Source organism: Oncorhynchus nerka, linkage group LG10 (genome assembly GCF_034236695.1).
Source record: "Oncorhynchus nerka isolate Pitt River linkage group LG10, Oner_Uvic_2.0, whole genome shotgun sequence".
NCBI lineage: Eukaryota > Metazoa > Chordata > Actinopteri > Salmoniformes > Salmonidae > Oncorhynchus > Oncorhynchus nerka.
Window position 1 is genome coordinate 59,566,501 of NC_088405.1, and position 16,781 is coordinate 59,583,281.

The 16,781-nt window shown below is 41.2% G+C and overlaps 2 long non-coding RNA genes across 3 annotated transcripts; both read left to right on the plus strand.

Moving 5' to 3' along the window:
* Nucleotides 1-6,427: 6,427 nt before the first annotated feature.
* LOC115135721 (uncharacterized) lies at nt 6,428-14,405 on the plus strand. 2 transcript variants are annotated; one of them, XR_003864520.2, is made up of 5 exons: nt 6,428-6,779; nt 12,980-13,068; nt 13,244-13,419; nt 13,582-13,701; nt 13,894-14,405. It is a non-coding gene; the product is annotated as an uncharacterized LOC115135721 (long non-coding RNA). The 2 variants fall into 2 exon arrangements; XR_003864521.2 differs by having other exon boundaries at nt 12,996-13,068.
* On the plus strand, nt 6,787-8,900 carry LOC135573767 (uncharacterized). Its single transcript, XR_010464899.1, has 2 exons — nt 6,787-7,642; nt 7,976-8,900. It is a non-coding gene; the product is annotated as an uncharacterized LOC135573767 (long non-coding RNA).
* Nucleotides 14,406-16,781: the final 2,376 nt, after the last annotated feature.

Below are 16,781 nucleotides of genomic sequence, written 5' to 3' on the forward strand. Positions count from 1 at the left end.
GGAAAGATGGATACAACCTTCAGGTGGGTAAAAATGGACAGTACCTAATTCGTCCCAATGGAGAAAATGGATACTTGCTCTGAGACCTTGAAGTAGTGGTTCCCCTTGCTCTGCAAGGCCCGCGGCTTTTGTAAAGCGATGGGTAACGATGCTTCGTGGGTGACTGTTGTTTAGTTTTTCAGCACCTACTGTGCTCCTGTGGACGTATTCCATAGCTGCTTTCACTTTGTCCACAGTGGGTCATCACCTTCAGAGCATCTCTTACAATCAGGTTGATTGTGTGGGCAAGACAAGGATGATGGGTCCATTTTTTTTAAAGTAATGGCTTTGGTTATTTTAGCTGCATTGTCGCTAACACAACAGGCCACTTTTCCATCTACTTGCCATTCTCTGGCCACTCTCAACAGTTCCTCTGCCAAGTTCTCTGAGGTGTGTCTGTCGCTGAACTCAAAGTAGTACAGAAGACAGCTAGACATAAAAAAAAACATCTTCAATGAAGTGACATGTAAGAAGTGGTTGCCCTTGATGTCCAGCAGTCAGTGGCAAACTGCAGTAGCTTTTTGGATTCTTTCCCACACTGAAGCCTGTTTGCTCTCATACAGTTGTGGAATAAGTGATTTTGAAAGGGTTTTCCTGCTTGGAATTGTGTACATTGGAATTAGACTATTGCTATAATTTCTAAAACCTCTTTCTCCACAGTCGAAAATGGCTGGAAATCGGTGGCAATTATTTTAGCAAATGCAATATCAATTTGGCCTTGTTTTGCTACAGACAGACTTTAGCAAAAAACTGGTCCATAGAAGACTGTGTTGCTGTGGGTTGCGGAGTATGCCTACTTGACTGAGTGGATACATCTCCGAGTGTGGAGGTGCTGGCTCCACCACTATCACTAGCAAGCCCGCTAGTTTCTTGAAGCTCCGCTACAGCTAGCTTCACAGTTGGGTGCACAGTTCGCATATGCCGGTGTAGGTTGTGCGTAGAACCGGCTTTATATGAGATTTTGTTTTGGCAAATTCTACACTGTGCTCTAACATTGTCTACATTATTAAATTGCATCCAAATGCCACTGTGCTTCCGACTCATTTTCCAGCTATTGTTTTCACAGCTGTCCTTCCTCTCTCTCCTCGGCTTCTATGTGTGTGTGAGTGAGTTGGCTCGGCCCTCCCTCCCGCATCTTTGGATCATTGCTTGACACTGTGTGTCTGATTGGACAGGAACAACACGTGAGGCTGTTAGTCTGAGCAGACAGAACAAATGTGTGAGCGCTTGAGCATTTAGCCCAATATTATATTATTTTTTAGTTCCTTGAATTAGTTCATTATATTCATTGAAATCTTTTGATTATTCAGATCTTAATTTGTGTATATTTTTCTAAATAGATTCGGGTTCTTCTGATATGTGAGCCGGCTCCCAACGTTCACCTACAAGAGCCGGCTCTTAGAACCAACTCATTCGCGAACGACCCACCACTATTAGACATTGTGTCTATTTGCTAGAAATAAGCTCTCCTCTCAGGTTTACAAGAGCTGCACAAATGTATGTTGTCAATTTTAGGGACCAAACTAATAGGCAGAGTTTGAGAGAAACACTTTAAGACGTGTTATTTCTCGTTCCACATGAATACGGACATTAGCAATGCGTTGTTGTGTGCGAGTGACCTGCTCATTTGTCAACTGCCATTGCTTGCATGTAAATGCTGATAAGACCAAGCGTACACTCCGTTCCTCTAGCAAGTCCCTAATTGTGAAGTGTAAGGAAGTGCTATTTCTTATGCAAATGACCAGCTTACTGCTATTACATTGCTATAACTGAGACAACGTATTTTCACAGTAAAACATGCTAGGTCCATACAGGATAGCTCCCACACCCACACACACAGCACACACACATACACACACTAACTGCCGAGGACACACAGATAAGACATACACCCACACATTGCGAAGAGACACAGCCTTGACTTCCAGAGACAAGCACACACACATAATCTCCCTTCCTAGCTGAACATTGTGTGATTGAGAACTGCACGACGAGACTCAGAGGAATGACGGACGGCTCAACAGGACCAATCCAAGAAGACAACACCTCAACTGTGGCCAACCAAAAGACCGGGACTTCCAGACTCAAACCTACTTTCTGTACTGTACATAACATGCTTGCACTCTGTTATCGGGGCTTCTTTCTGCTGGTTCCTTGTGGGCCGAATGAATGAGCCCGTATACGTTGTACCAGATATCTTTACTCTGAATAAACTGTCGCTTGTCATACAATTTACCAGCTTGTCCGAATCGATCCTTGACCGACTCGCCCTATCTACATATCCCATTATCAACAGAAGCCACGGGCCCCCATCACCTCATCTCCAGCACGCAAAATGGCCAAGAAACCCATAAAACTCTGTGTTATGAACCTATCGCTACATTTCCCACCATAAGCCTCTGTAATGAACATAACCATTCCTGTTGGAGCAGTAGCACTAGATATTTTACAGTATTACTGGCATAGTAGTGACTGTAAGATTCAGTTTTTGAGCCCAGATGTTTAGCCTTCTGCAAAACACTTCATGTGCAGTCAATAACACAAGTTGTTTTTGAAAAATTATCCTGAAAAACCTGTGGCATAGTAGCCTTTATCATCTCATGAGGCAGCCATGGAATGAGATCCTTGCTCAGTAATGCTCAGCAATGACATCTATCCAGATTTTCAATGTTTTACTGACCTGACCGGGTGACCTTTTGAAGCGTCTTGCTAAATCAGCTATAACAAAGTTTCAAGTATCAACAGAATTTGGTCTACAACCGGCATTGTTGATGATGTGGGGGAAAACCTTGTAAGCAAGACACAAGAGTTGAATTCTAGTAGTGAAATCACTGTGTACAGCAGACAGTCTGCATCATCTTTCGATGTAAGCGCCAAGCACACATGGGTTAGATAGTCCAAAAATCGACAACTATGTTGTCTCTATTTTGCTTTATCATTGACTAAAGGAAGACAAGCTACCTAAATGTGACTCATCGGATAGTACTGAAGCAGGACATGTTTTTGAGTTACGTTTTTAGCCCAAAGCCTTGTATTTAAGCAAAACAACAGCTGAAGAAGGTAGGCAATTTCTTCAGCCGGACTGGCTGTCATTTCAATGCTAGCGGTAGCCGCGCTAGCTCGCGATTAGCATGAAGACACTGAAAAGCTCACATAAAGCAAATTTGGCTAGTGACAACCTTGTAAAACCTTTGCTAACATCTACAACATGTCAGCTTTAGAACAGATTAGACTTTAATGTGCAAGTTCACTTCGTTTTTGGAATATCTACATTCCATCTAAGCTTATTAGGGTAAAATAACAACTTCAGGCATATACCCAGTACTAAAAGTACTGCTTCAAAGGAATAGGATTCCCATTCTTTCCGCTTTATTATCACACAATTGTCTTGCAGAAGGGAACCATGAAGAGGAGCTTGGAGTGGGCAAGGGAGAGGCTGATAAAGCAGCAAAGACCTGATTCATCAAGTATCACAGTTAATTCCGGTGATTCTCACCTGGTTGGCATGCACAACATCGCAAGGTATGCAACATTAAGCCCAATCAAATATCCAATGTTATTAAAACATGTATCCCAATCTACGGTCAAGCAATGTTTAATGTCAGTTGTGTTAATGTTATGAACTACGAACAATCTATGGTTCTTGGAGTCAATTCATCAATTGAAAGCGACTAGAATTAGAATTTATTTTAAAATCACTGTGCCAGTAATGATTACAAAAAAAGTTATCTGCTCTTATGGTTGTTTACATTTTTTCAAACACTTCAATCCGACACTCTTAATGTTTGACGTCAGGCAAAACTTCTTCAGCCACCTTAGGATGGAGTGCCGCTGGTTGTTATGACTGCTGTGTCTGTGTGGGTGTGTACCAAGAAAGGACGTTAGAAGTTTGGTCCCCATGATTTCAAAGCTTCTTACCATCTCCACTACAGCCCAGTCGATATCGATTTTAAAAACTGGAACAATAGATATCGTGTAGCACATGGTAGAAAATTCACTGGACCAACTCCTATCCAATGCCTATTGTCCCAACAAATTTGTCAATTATGCATTTGACATATGTCAGAGTGCGTTTTCTTTTATAGCTCTGCTTTCAACACCATCCTGACCCACAAACTTGTTAGCAGACTCATGCCTCTGGGTATAAACCCTGTAAAAACAAAAAACATTTTTTTTTTTTTTTTTAACATAATTACAAGAATATGTATCTCCAGAATGGACCCAACATCTAAACATGCTGACAACACTACCATGGTACACCTGATCACGAGTGCATGAAGCAGCTGTGGGACCTGACATAACGGTGATAGGATAACAGCCTCAGTGTACGCAAAGCAAAGCAGATGGTGAGACTTAAAGACTATTCTCCCATATAGGGTACATTGACATGGAGATGATCAGCAGCTTCAAGTTCCTGGGCACCCTGATATCCTTTTCACCCTTAGTCACTTCACTCAAAAAGTCCCACCAGTGCTTCTCCACTACCCTCATCAACTTGCTGCACCACGACCTATGTACCAACTACAGCAGGTGTGGGTAATTCTAGTCCTCGAGGGCCTGATTGGCGTCAGTTTTGCCACAGCCCCAGCTAACACAACTGACTTCAATAATCACCTAATCATGATCTTCAGTTTAGAATGCAATTTGATTAATCAGCTGTGTTTGGTAGGGAAAGAGTGTGACACCAATCAGGCCCTCGAGGACTGGAGTTGCCCACCGATGAACCACAGGGTCTGTTTTTATTGCCATAACACATGTAAATTAAATGTTGTCCATATTTACTGTAAGATTTATGGTAACATTGTACATATTGTAATATTATAGCCCCTTGACATTCATGACTTAACTACTTTGCATAATGCCCAGTCTACCCACTCTACTAAGAAATCATACATTTATTAAAATATTAAAGCTGCATTATGTATTACTGTCCAATTGATTCTGGTTGGTTGTTTTTGAAAACTTTCACTACACAACTTTTTTTTGCTGATGGCCAATCTTGTCGGAAACTTTCATAATATCAATAATTTTGGCACACATCACCAATTAACATTGGCTGCAGTATTCTGAACTTACTAGGTGGTCATGCAATAAACGTTTTGGATAATTCCCCTTAAATGAATTCCCTTTAAATCAAATGTTATTTGTCACATGCGCTGAATACAACAGGTGTTGACCTTAGAGTGAAATGCTTACTTACAAGCCCTTAACCAACAATGTAGTTAAGAAAAATACAAAAAAATAAAATAACAATAATAATTAGAGCAGCAGTAAAATAACAATAGCGAGGCTATATACAGGGGGTACCGGCACAGAGTCAATGTACTGGGGCACCGGTTAGTTGAGGTAATATATACATGTAGGTAGAGATAAAGTGATATTAAAGTGACTATGCATAGATAATAACAAAGTAGCAGCAGCATAAAAGAGAGAGGGGGGGGGGGGGTCAATGGAAATAGTCTGGGTAGCCGTTTGATTAGGGGTAGAAGCTGTTCAGAAGCCTCTTTGACCTAGACTTGGCGCCCCGGTACCACTGTACCACAGTCTATGACTTGAGTGGCTGGAGTCTTTGACAATGACACCAAATGTTGGTGACTGTAGAATTCAACAATCCATTTCCTCCCTGAAGGCTGCGTAGAGTTGGGTGAATTGGTAGCCTTAAAACAATGCTGCATGTATCTGCTTCTGGGAAGATCCTGGCAGCCTTATTCTCTTGTTTGTGTAAGAACTGGCTGTGGCTCCACTGGCAATCCCAGCCTAGGAATGGCTGAAGCCACCGAAGTGAAAAGGAGAACCTTCTCTAGGGTCAGGGGTATGTGTTTCCCTCTGAAAAAAGAAGGAAAAGGGAGGGGGGGACATTAAAGTCCATAAGTAACACTTATTGGAGAACACGATACAGGGGCAAAAACAGAGTGAACCTTGCTGCTCACTAACTTCAGCAGTGTTTGGAGGTCAATGCTTAAAAATAGGCATTCAAAATAACAAAGCTCAGATACTTCCCTCAATTTATCTGTAAAAATGTTACAAGACGACGCTGTTCACTGCTGCTATGGCCGGGGTTTGCGGCTAAGGAACATTAGCAAACGAACTAGTAACTAATTTAGCAATCCAGCCATGTAAATACCAGTATTCCTTTAAAAATATATATATATATATATTACTAGCTACATATATTAAATACTCCCTTGGCCTAATCACATTTACAATATTAGCGACACAAAAAGTCAGGCCTAAGTTAATTGCACTGCTGTCTCAGCGTCTGAGCCTCCAACATAGCTGCATAGCCATGAACAGATCTGTCCTCTGTGTTAGCTAGCTGATCACCTTTATGATGAAGTAATAATAATAATTGTGGCAACCTGGTTCATAGTCACGTGATTGCAGCATACAATAGCTGTAGCATCAGCAGAGGCATTCGGGAAGTTAGAGGGACATAAATTGGGTTACTTACATTATTATTATGATGACTTAGCGACACAGTGGTAGGGATTCATTGATCTGGGTTTGAGAGTGTATAGAGAGAGTGCAAAAAGAAAAAAGAAAAGCAGATGGCTTGACCGTGTTTCAATTAGTGTAAAACAATGATGGCCGCATGCGTCATTGTGAGAGAAATTTATAGAAGTGCCAGAAGAGAACCACCGAACGTCTACGCGCTGCACTCTCTAGATTCGCCATAAAGTCAAACCAACAGATCAGAGCCACACAGCAGCATGGATTATCAGCAACCCTTCTGCAATCCGGTAACAATTCTACTTTGACATTATTTACATGTACTTTTCAGGCCCCATTATGTGTGAGTTTTGGGAGTCATTTTGATACTCTTTTTGGTGTAATATTCCACAATATTTTTATATTCTGGACCCACAGATTTTCCTCTAGCCCAGCATGCACTAGCACATCCGATGCAACTAAAATCAGGTGCAATGGATCTGTTAGTGATGCATTTAGTGGACTATAATAAAAATGGGTTCCTCAGGAACAGGACTGAAAAACATTGAATAGGTCTGTCTATATTTCCTGTCATTTTCATATCCACCTTTGACACTTAAAAACTTAAGTGATTGATATAATTAATGAAAGAAGGTAAGAAGAAAGGAAACTATAACCTTTTAGGGTGGGTTGCACCAACATGGTTTTAATTAATCTAGGATTAGAGCTAATCTAGGTTTTGTAAATCTAGGTTTATAATTAATCAGAGATGTGTGGCACCACTTCATTTTAAATCTGGCTCAGTAAATCTATAATTAACGGTTTTAAACTATGATTACTGACATGTTGCACCAATATATGAGTTTTTTCTTGAGTTGAAACAAAGTAGATGGGCCATTTTATGCGACACATTTAATGGATCGACACGGATTAAAGAAAAAAGGAACCCAAATCAAATGAAGGTGTGCTGGAAAAACGAAAAGCGAAAGCGAAAGCAAAAAAATGATGCAGCAGAGGCGAGTGCTCTTTCAGACCGGAGGGGGCCTCCAAGGCTATTGATCCTCTCTCCCAGAAGATTTGAGAGATGGTTCCCCAGCAGTTTTCCCCTCTCCTTAACTCTTATGATGACGACGGACAACTCGGCCCACCAATATTTAGTAAACATAAATAACTGGTAAATATCAATGACTATAATGCACGTTAAAACTAATTTACAATGTTAATGAACACAATCATCACGGGATGAACGGTGTCAGCCACCGGTAACGTGTGGGTGCTTCATTTGCGCTACAGTCAATTATGATTGCATGTATACCTATATTAAATATAACAGGAATATTAGTTAGTTCATGTAGAGACAAACTATTATGCTTATTTTTTTATCATAAAGTTAATTTCCGATCATCTCGATTTAGCAAACTAGCTGACTAGCTAACATTAGCCAGCTAGCTTTATGGGTGTTGTGACATGCGTATGAAATTGTAATTCTGGTTGTTTAATGGTTTAGGGACTCCTGAAACAACCAGCAAACCAGGCTGTCGTAATGTGAATCAGTGGATGTAAAGAATCTAGCTAGCTAAAGCATTTACTGCAAATTGAATGTACAATTTTGGAAGCTTGCCTTGCTGATATTTGCCATGCAATGTGTTGGATCCTGTGTTTTACATTATAGCCATTACCATATATATGATTGAATATTATCTGCTGTTGGCTTGTGTGGATGTATGTATGTGTTATGCAACATAGCTGACTTGAAACATTGTTAAAAGTATCAGGGCCATGGGACTTTCTCATGATGGAAAAATACAGAGAAGCATGAAGACAGTAACTGTTCAAATTAGTTGGGAGGGGGGCACATTCAGAGCGGGGTGTTGCGTGAACAAGCGGTCTTTTGTTAGATAACAGGAGCCAGGTGCGAGATAACGGTATGGAGCATGAGAGCCTGGATGTTCTTCACAAGCAACATTTACATCTATCAACAGAAGCGCCAAGAGGCGGGGACCCGCCTGAGCACCTGCAATAGGCTGAGCAAGTTTAAACCACGCCCAGTCTCTACTGTGATAAGCCAACAGACGGGTTGGAACTGTCTATCACAGTATAAAGAATACTGTTTTACATACAACTTGTCAGTTCTCCGTTCTGCCCTGCGTGGTATTACAGTGAGCCCGTATATACGAAAGTTGCATTTGCCATTTTTTACTTAGCTAATAAAAAATACATAGTATAAAATCGGTGACTCATTGTTATATTTATCCTGATACCAGATTCGAATTTACGCAACCCTAACAAATGCAGAAAGATGAAGTAACGTAGTTATTATGTTCTTGCTTATTGTGCAGTGGAGGATACAAATACCTGTATTGTAACCTGTACATTTAATATATTCACTGATCATGTATTCTACCTTGGCAAATAAATGTGCAGTTCAGGTATGAATGTCTTTGAGATTATTTCAGTCATATCCAATACCAGGAGTATCAAATTCCAGTGTTTGAATGATGCTGTGTCTGCATTACAATTATACACTTCAACAGTGTTTACCAATCTTGGTCCCGGGACAATGGTTACACATGGTTCCCTACGACTAGAAAAAGGATTTAACTACTTAAAGGCTGATTTGTAATTCATATATATATTTAAACAGAACACTACACTTCCTATGCTTCATGTAAATACTCTAAAACCAGTTAATCACAATATCTAATGCCCTTCATTTGCATTGATCTGATAAACACAGGATAGGTGTATTTCAACCAGTAAAGAATGTGAAACTCTATATCGAAAGAAGTTCATTATCCAAGTGTTATAAATACATACATTATAAATATATTGTAATATTGTAAATTAAAGTTCAGTCTGTTTTTCAATTCACATCTGTTGTGCATTATAAAAACAGAGGAAGAAAGGAGGTGAGAGGTGTAAGAGACAGAAAGGGAAAGAGGTAAGAACATAGGAGCAGGGAAGGGAGCATATAATTTATGAATCACAGTGCTCCCCAAATATTCTCTCAGTTCATCACAATTGCATAATTGCGTCTAGTCAGCCCGAAGTTTATCTTAAAAGCGGGTGAGGTGTCTGATGGGTGGCATCCACTCTCACATCAAAACATATCTCAGGACGAGCGACAGATGGAGAAAGAGCATGTTTAAGCCTTGTGTTTTTATTCTAACATTGTTAGTCATAATCAGGAGGTGAAATGCTAAACTGACCTTGGATCATTAACTCTGGGACTACAGCATCTCTTTCTGTATTTCAATGTAAAGCAGCTCTTTAATAATTGTTTCTGTTGACCTGACCAAGTGATCTCTCACCTCTGATCATGCTGTGCCCTCTGTTTTATTTTTTATTTAACCAGGTAGGCTAGTTGAGAACACGTTCTCATTTACAACTGCGACCTGGCCAAGATAAAGCAAAGCAGTGCGACAAAAACAACAACACAGAGTTACACATGGAATAAACAAACATACAGTCAATAATACAATAGAAGAGTCTACATAAATTGTGTGCAAATGAGGTAAGATAAGGGAGGTAAGGCAATAAATAGGCCATAGTGGCGAAGTAATTACAATATAGCAATTAAACACTGGAATGACAGATGTGCAGAAGATGAATGTGCAAGTAGAGATAATGAGGTGCAAAGGAGCAAAATAAATAACAGTAGTAGTTGGATGGGCTATTTACAGATGGGCTATGTACAGGTGCAGTGATCTGTGAGCTGCTCTGACAGCTGGTGCTTAAAGTTAGTGAGGGAGATATGAGTCTCCAGTTTCAGTGATTTTTGCAGTTCGTTCCAGTCATTGGCAGCAGAGAACTGGAAGGAAAGGCGGCCAACAAAGGAATTGTCTATGGGGATGACCAGTGAAATATACCTGCTGGAGCGTGTGCTGCGGGTGGATGCTGCTATGGTGACCAGTGAGCTGAGATAAGGTGGAGCTTTACCTAGCAAAGACTTGTAGATGTCCTGGAGCCAGTGGGTTTGGCAACAAGTATGAAGCGAGGGCCAGCCAACGAGAGAGTACAGGTCACAGTGGTGGGTAGTATATGGGGCTTTGGTGACAAAAGAGATGGCACTGTGATAGACTGCATCCAATTTGTTGAGTAGAGTGTTGGAGGCTATTTTGTAAATGACATCGGCGAAGACAAGGATCAGTAGGATCGTCAGTTTTACGAGGGTATGTTTGGCAGCATGAGGGAAGGATGCTTTGTTGCGATATAGGAAGCCGGTTCTAGATTTAATTTTGGATTGGAGTTGCTTAATGTGAGTCTGGAAGCAGAGGTTACAGTCTAACCAGACACCTAGGTATTTGTAGTTGTCCACATATTCTAAGTCAGAACCGTCCAGAGTAGTGATGCAAGACGGGCGGGCAGCGATCAGTTGAAAAGCATGCATTTAGTTTTACTTGAGGTTAGTTAACACAGTGTCCAAAGAAGGGCCAGAAGTATACAGAATTGTGTCGTCTGTGTTGAGGTGGATCAGAGAATCACTATCAGCAAGAGAGATCATTGATGTATACAGAGAAGAGAGTCGGCCCGAGAATTGAACCATGTGGCACCCCCATAGAGACTGCCAGAGGTCCGGACAACAGGCACTTCGATTTGTCACACTGAACTCTATCTGAGAAGTAGTTGGTGAACTAGGCGAGGCAATCATCTGACAAACCAAGGCTGTTGAGTCTAACGATAAGAATGTGGTGATTGACAGAGTCGAAAGCCTTGGCCAGGTCGATGAATACAGCTGCACAGGTTTGTCTCTTATCGATGACTAATATGATATCGTTTAGGACTTTGAGCATGGCTGAGGTGCACCCATGACCAGCTCCGAAACCAGATTGTATAGCGGAGAAGGTACGGTGGGATTCGAAAATGGTCGGTGATCTGTTTGTTAACTTGGCTTTCAAAGACCTTAGAAAGACAGGGTAGGATAGATATAGGTCTGTAGCAGTTTGGGTCTAGAGTGTCTCCCCCTTTGAAGAGGGGGATGACCGTAGCAGCTTTCCAATCTATGGGTATCTCAGACGATACGAAAGAGAGGTTGAATAGACTATCTGAATTTGGATGAAGGAGCAATGGGGGATGCTTGGGCGAGTTGCTGTGGGAGGTGCAGGGCTGTTGACCGGTGTAGGGGTAACCAGGTGGAAAGCATGGCCAGCTGTTGAAAAATGCTTGTTTAAATGTTCAATTATCGTGGATTTATCGATGGTGACAGTGTTTCCTAGCCTCAGTGCAGTGGGCAACTGGAAAGAGGTGCTCTTATTCTCCATGGACTACAGTGTCCCAGAACTTTTTTGAGTTTGTGCTACAGGATGCAAATTTCTGTTTGAAAAAGCTAGCCTTTGCTTTCCTAACTGCCTGTGTATATTGGTTCCTAACTTCCCTGAAATGTTGCATATCAAGGGGGCTATTCGATGCTAATGCAGTACGCCACAGGATGTTTTTGTGCTGGTCAAGGGCAGTCAGGTCTGGAGTGAACCAAGGGCTATATCTGTTCCTGGTTCTACATTTTTATGTTGCAGTTCAGATGCAGGAGGGCTTCAGCGACACAGCTTATATTGCACCTGTACATAGCCCATCTGTAAACAGCCCATTATCTACCTACCTCATTCCAATACTGTATTTATTTATTTATCTTGCTCCTTTGCACCCCAGTATCTCTACTTGCACATTCATCTTCTGCACATCTACCATTCCAGTGTTTAATTGCTATATTGTAATTACTTCACCACCATGGCCTATTTCTGGCCTTAACTCCCTTATCTTACCTCATTTGCACTCACTGTTCTACCGTATTATTGATTATGTTTTGTTTATTCCATGTGTAACTCTTTGTTGTTCTATTGTGTCGAATTGCTTGTTCTCAACTAGCCTACCTGGTTAAATAAAGGTAAAATAAAACATAAATATAGGCGAGGCTGTGGATCATTAAGCCAGGGAGTGCTTGGGGATAAAGGAGGAAGCAGCCTGCATAAAGGGGCAGAGAATGGAGAGAAAAATGTGTGATATGTCGAGTGGGAGAAGAGAGAACAGTGGCTGTGAGATTACCTGTTGTGACCCGGACTGTTGGATTACCCCCTTTGTGTACCAAACCGGATTGGCTGAGGGTCCGAGTTTAAGGATTACCCTTAGGAAATGGAACGGATAACGAGCAGCTTGTGAACTGAAGTAATTGATGAATTCCCCTTCTTCACCCATGTACAAAAATCCCTAATAAACTCCCAATTTGTGTTCTAGTTTTGCTACTGGTGCATGTTTTGTTATTGAACTTGGTGACGTGGAAACCCCACACCCTTGAGCCTGCTACACAAGTTTATGAGTTAATCCATGTTGGTGCAACCCACCTTAGATTGTTATAGGTTACAAAATGCTTGATGTAGCCATTGTGAACATTTAAAGTTTTCAACTAAGTCTATTGCAAAGTCCCTAACCTTATCAGGCAGACTACCTAGCTACTAGTTGGTGAAAGAGATGAGACACCCAGCCTGGTCAAGTGTTGTTTCTTTGCTTCATGTCCTAGAGTGTGCCATTCACAGGCTGTATCCAGGGAAGTCTGCATGAGGGGAAGACCATCACTGTGACAGGGAGAGTCCTGCCAGGATCCCAGAGGTAGACCTACCTAGTAGTACATCTCTTTTTCACTGTAGGACAGCCATGTCGTCTTTAGCTCAGTCTTGTCACTCACTATTAGCACAGAAGGGATCTTGTTAAACCTAATCACTTTAAAATATGGCCCCATTTCTTCTCTCTATGTTTCATGTGAATGTGCAATGTGGCTCAAAAGAAAAACCTGACGTAGCCCTCCACTTCAACCCCCGATATGATGAATCCAAACACCATGTGGCCTGCAACACCATGCTGAGCTCTAAGTGGGGCCCAGAGGAGTGTAGATATTATATACCCATGACCCAGGAGGAACGATTTACCCTCATGTTCCTGGTCAACCGAGATTCATATTCGGTCAGGAGACTTTTATCACTTATACTTAGGCTACACATTTTTGTTTTACTGTCGACTTATTGAGTTGTATCAATATTCTAGAGCAAAAAAAGTTTCAAACCATAATTTTTTTCTCCATGTGCCATTGATTTCTTGTCTCTCCTAAATCCGGTCTTATCCCAGGTGGTTGTGAATGGTGCCCACTTCATGGAGTACCTGCACCGGATGTCAATCACCCAAGTGGACACCATCTTCGTGTATGGGGATGTGGAGATCGAATCCATTGCCTTCTCCAACTCTGCAGTGAGTATCTGACAGGTCCTCCGTTTGGGAGAGTACTGTACATCTTTGCAGTATTCTAGAGAAACTATTATGCATATTTTTTTATCATAAAGTTAATTTCCAAAAATCTCAAATAAGCTAGCTAACATTAGTCAGCTAGCTTTATGTGTTGTGACATGTGTATGAAATTATAATTCTGGTATAATGTTTTAGGGACTCCTGAAATAACCAGCAAACCAGGCTGTCGTCATGTGAATCAGTGGATGTAAAGAATCTAGCTAGCTAAAGCATTTACTGCAAATTGAATGTACAATTTTGGAAGCTTGCCTTGCTGATATTTGCCATGCAATACAGATATATGAAGTAACGTAGTTATTATGTTCTTGCTTATTGTGCAGTGGAGGATACAAATACCTGTATGGCTGTTTAGCTAGTTATTTAGCTGATCTGTGTATGGACCCAAACAATTGGTATACATATTAGTTCAGAACCTAGCTATGAACCTCAGCTGTCATAGCCAGTTGTCATTCAGACGGTTTTGAAGTTGATATTTTAATGAAGCCTGTGGATTGAGTAGAATATAATATAAATTTGTGCCAAGGATGCAAGTCGTATATACATGTAGTTATTACCATGCATGAGATCCATCCCCACACTGTGGCCTGTACATTTAATATATTCACTGACCATGTATTCTATCTTGGTAAATAAAGGTGCAGTTCAGATATGAGTGTCTGAGATTATTTCAGTCATATCCAATACCAGGAGTATCAAATTCCAGTCTTTGAATGATGCTGTGTCTGCATTACAATTATACACTTCAACAGTGTTTACCAATCTTGGTCCTGGGACAATGGATACACATTGTAATGAATAGACTAGAAAAAGGATTTAACTAGTTAAAGGCTGATTTACAATTCATATATGATTTAAACAGCAGAACACTACACTTCCTATGCATCATGTAAATACTCTAAAACCAGTTAATTGCAATATCTAATGCCATTCATCTGCATTGACCTGATTAACACAGGATAGGTTTAGTATTTCAACCAGTAGAGAATGTGAAACGTTTTGAAAGAAGTAAATTATCCAAGTGTTATAAATGCATGCATTTATAATTGTAGTATTATAAATACAAGTTCAATCTGTACTTCAATGCACATCTCTTATGTATTTATAAAAACAGAGGAAGAAAGGAGGTGAGAGGTGTAAGAATATAGGAGCAGGGAAGGCAGCATATTGAATTGAATCCCAGTGCTACCCAAATATTCTGTTTGTCACAATTACATAATAGCGTCTAGTCGACCCAAAGTTTCTTAAAAGCAGGTGAGCTGGCGATGATGGGATCCTCTCACATCAAAACATATCTGCATACAGATGGACAGAGAGCATGTTTAAGCCTTTTATTTTTTTATTCTAACATTGTTAGTCATAATCAGGAGGTGAAATGCTAAACTGACCTTGGATCATTAACTCTGGGACTACAGCATCTCTTTCTGTATTTCAATGTAAAGCAGCTCTTTAATAATTGTTTCTGTTGACCTGACCAATGATCTCTCACCTCTGATCATGCTGTGCCCTCTATGTAGCCAGTTCAGTTGCGGAAGGGGTTCACCAACACAGCTGATATAACCTTGAGGATTTAGGAAGAAGAGGAGAGAGGGATGAAGGAGAGAGACTGTTATTGATAAAATAAGGTAGTTAAAGAGACAGTGTTCAACACGAATCTGTGTGTGGCCTCACCTGGTGTCCACACCACGCTGGCTGCAGAGTACTTTATGCTGAAAAACAAACGGACACACGAGGACAAACAATATAGTATAGTTATAGAAATAATTGAGTGTTTTACTTTTCTCCATGGTTGGCCCTCTTGCCTATTCTTTGAAGGTGGAAGGAGCCACAGTATTACACATGAGCCTGCATAACACAATCCAATCAGATTGATAAATGGGTGTGGGTTATAGGGTGTCTGTTTTGTACAGACATCACCCTCACCTGAGAAGAAGAAATCAAAGGGAGAGAAACTGGGAACTGAATAACTGCAGTTGACATAAGTAAATGGAAGAATACTCTTATTGCAATGTGAATGGCTCTTAAAAGAGCCTTTGGTTGTGCATAGTGTAGTCTATGGTGTTGCCAGGGAACAGAACCCTCTTCAAATAAGTAGGAGGTGAAGATCTCCTGTACACAGATTGCCTCTTGCTGCGTTGTTGGACCTCATCCTTGAAACATCCTGCAGAGCAGCAGACTTCTCTGGCACATGGCGGCGAGCTGCAGATCCCCTCCTCGTTCTCGTGTCCATCCTCATGATGTTATGCAGGACACAGGTAGCCTTGACACACCTGAATTCCTCCAGGATGCAGTCCCAGATGGCCCTGGTCACCCAACCTTGCAGTGCCCTACACGTTAACTGTAGGCAATCGTTTCGAAGGAATCTCCAGTTCTAGGAATATGGAAGATAATGTAATTATTTGACTTTTTATTTTACTTTTACATCACCAGTTCATTGTGGATTACTAAAGCATAATAACATTTGATTGATAGATGCATGGGCACACATATGCGCATGTGACAATAACAGGATCATATCAAGGATAGCATCACAAATGAATACATAAATACCACTCGAAGCTTGATGATGAGTTGATCATTTGAGACAGCTGTGCAGTGCTAAGGCAAAAACAAAAACGTTCACCCCTCGCACAATTGGCCCAGCGTCATCCGGGTTAGGGAGGGCTTGGCCGGTAGGGATATCCTTGACTCATCATGCACCAGCGACTCCTGTGGCGGGCCGGGCGCAGTGCACGCTAACCAAGGTTGCCAGGTGCACGGTGTTTCCTCCGACACATTGGTGCGGCTGGCTTCCGGGTTGGATGAGCACCGTGTTAAGAAGCAGTGCGGCTTGGTTGGGTTGTGTATCGGAGGACGCATGACTTTCAACCTTCGTCTCTCCCGAGCCCGTACGGGAGTTATAGCGATGAGACAAGATAGTAGCTACTAAAAAACAATTGGATACCATGAAATTGGGGAGAAAAAGGGGTAAATTTAAAATAAAAAAACGTTCCCCCCTTTGAGTCCCCAGGACAAGGACTGAGAAC